The sequence below is a fragment of the Benincasa hispida genome, unplaced genomic scaffold (assembly GCF_009727055.1).
Source record: "Benincasa hispida cultivar B227 unplaced genomic scaffold, ASM972705v1 Contig1967, whole genome shotgun sequence".
NCBI lineage: Eukaryota > Viridiplantae > Streptophyta > Magnoliopsida > Cucurbitales > Cucurbitaceae > Benincasa > Benincasa hispida.
Genome location: NW_024064537.1, coordinates 1 through 3,194, shown reverse-complemented (window position 1 = coordinate 3,194; position 3,194 = coordinate 1). Strand labels below are relative to the sequence as shown.

The 3,194-nt window shown below is 31.6% G+C and overlaps 1 pseudogene; it reads right to left on the bottom strand.

The window, feature by feature from the left end:
• Positions 1 to 3: 3 nt before the first annotated feature.
• LOC120069069 lies at positions 4 to 1,952 on the bottom strand (annotated as a pseudogene).
• Positions 1,953 to 3,194: the final 1,242 nt, after the last annotated feature.

Sequence of the window (3,194 nt, the reverse complement as noted above, 5' to 3'; positions counted from 1 at the left end):
CTCCATTCTTTCCATTGCATATGCATGGTACATTATAAACCAATTCTTCCCGATAAATGTCCCATCCGGTAAGATATCGTCACGTTGACAATCTTTTGAGTCAATCGGCACCGGCGGGTATAGTCGAAGAGTCTCAGACAATGCTGCTTGAAGATAGTGCATATCTTGGAGTTCGTCGAAACTATACATATCCCCAATTTTCTTATGTGTTCTTGATTGGATTGTTTCGAGCTCTGTAAGGATTTTTTGTTCAATATCTGGTCGAGTGGATAAGATCCAAAAGAACCATGTTAGAGCTGAAGAAGTGGTGTCTCGACCGGCAAGAATGAAACTTATGATTATGTCTCGAAGGAATTTTGGGGAATAATTATCTTTGTTTGCCATGAATCGTGACAATAAATCTTCATCCTTATCTTGGGTTGTTTTCTCTTTAATTCTTGAGCGTATGATTTCATCTGCAAATTTGTGAGCCATTGATATGGATTTTTTTAGGCTTTCTTTCGGATCCCAAGTTGAAAAATCTCTTGACTTTGTACCAACTAGGGATAGTATACCTGAATCTATTCAATAGAGAGAAAAAAGAACAAAAAAAAAAAAAAGAATCATGCTTATGTTTATAAACACTACTTACATCTCTAAGACCATGTTTAACAATCTATAATTAAAATTGGTAATCGTAATGAGATTTCATTGATGGATCAATTATATATGGGCCTCAATTGCAAACGTATTTGGATTGTTTTTATTTTTTTATCACGTTTACTTACGCATTTTGCAAACGCAAGATGATTGCGATTAAGGCTATTTATTTTGTATTATCTGGTATTATTGTCTTCTTACCATTATTATTATTGTTTTAGGTTAATCGGTAACAATATCTATTAAGGTAACAATAAATGTGACAAATTCATAATTTTTACAAATCAAATACTAAAGCTCCCATTTGATAACAATTACGTTTTTGGTATTGAATTTCTTAAATTCATACATACCTGTAAACTTTATCCTATGATTTTATAATTTATTTAAAAGAAAATACTAAAATTCTTAGTTAAATTCATTTGAAATCTTCCTACATTATACCTTGCTTTATATAATTAAATTCGTCTTTCTCCACTAATTTATATTTTTGGGTGAATTACTGATTTAACACTTTCAATAATTCGTTGATTTAACATAACTTTGAATGAGAAGAAAAAGAAAAGGTGAAAGAGAAAAGAAGAGAACCTGCCGGATGTAAGGGTGGCGGCGTTCTCAAAAGCGCGCATAAAGTCGGCGCCGGCGTTATCATCGCCGCCGAGACAACCGGAATCGAAATTGAAAGACAATTTACAAACATTATCAAACGTAAATCGCTCCCAAACATCCTGCAAATCCAAAACACACTCTGTTTCCGACGAGCAAGCCGCCTTCTCCAAAACAGGAATCAGCTTCCTCTGTATCTCAACTTTAACATTCTCCATAACGAAATTCCTCAGCGACTTGGTATTGAACTCATAACTCGCTATTTTCCTTTGAAATCTCCAAATTTGGCCGTCGGAATTGAAAATCCCACTCCCCATAAAATCCTCCAAAATCGAAACGAGACGTTCCCCTTTTGGATAATTCTCAAATTGGGTCTTCAGAATGTGCTCCACCACAAGTGGGTTTGCCGTCATGACGCCGCAGACGACCCCTGGCCGTCGGATCACTGCCGTGTTCGTCTTGCAGTTGCGGAGGACCTCCGTCGTCCAGACAAGGAAACGATGGCGGTTCAGTAAAAACAGGGGTAAGGCTCCGACGATGGGGTAGTTTCTAAAACCTTCACGGCTTCGAGATTTCTTAGTTGAAATTAAGAAGTAAAGGAAAAGGAAAAGAGAGATGAGGAAAGTGAGGAACAAAGTCGCCGGAATAGAGATATCCATCGGAGGGAACAGTGAAGAAACAGAGTTTATTTTGGGTTTTGGAGTTAATTTAATTAATTGTGTATTTTGACGAATAGGCCATTCAACATTCATATATAAAGGTTTGTGAAACTTGTCAGTGATAAAAAATTAAATTTGCTTTCATTATAACTTACCCTTTTGGGGTAATTGATGATTTAAAATGATACCATAGTAGTTTGATTCAAAATATCCCACGTTTAAATAATCTAGTTAATATTCATTTTCACGTATTTTGATGTTCTTTATATTTGAAGTACATAAATGAGGGAAGTGTTAGTGATATAACAAATTCAAAAATAGTGTAACATAAACATTTTGAAGAAAAATGATTAGATGTAGGCTGCACCAGTTGGATTGCACCGATGTTTGATGAATATATTAGATGATATAAAATTAAATCTACCTTCATGTGTTTTAGTCCCTAGCAATGTCTTCTTTTTTCTTTCAAAATAATTTTCAAATCTTAATATTGTTTGTATTTATATAGCAAATATAAGAATAAAACTTAAACTTTCTATCTCGAAAAAAAATAAAAGTAATATGAATTAGACGTTAAATCATGCTGAGATTAATCTCAACTAAAAGTTGTTAGATCTTCTAAATTCTTAAATTCATTTACAATATTGTATCTGCAAATGTATAGAAATGCTAACATATATTTTCATAAGAATATATATATATATATTGAAAAACAACAATGAAGAATGTACTTCCAAAGTCTTTTATAATGAACTAGTCTAATTTCAATAAATAGATATAAATTAAATTAATTGTTTATTAATAATTAATTATATTTATTAAAAATTAAAATGAAGAAAACAAATCACAATTTATTATACCATCACCTTATAAATTGATTTAATTAAGACTCGAAACAAATAATTGAATCAGTTTTTAATCGTGAACTTGACTTAATCAAGATTGCAAAACTAGATCTAATATATGTATAGATTATCTCTTTATATGCGAATAACAAACTAAAGATATATAACATGATCTAAAATCAATTGTACTAGCGATTTTTATTTATTCAATCAATTTTCTATCTTCTCATCTCCCTCTTTCTCTACTTATTTATGGAAAATCCCATTGTATTTTTTTTTTCCTTCTAATTTTGGTAGGGTTTAAAGTATTTTGGTAGTATTAAATAGAGACTAAAAGTGAAAGCATTATTTTGAAGATATTTGTTTCATGAAACTGATAGAATGTTGGTGTAGTCTTGATGATGCCCATAAATTTGAGATAAATAAATTTTCAATTGTCTTTTAA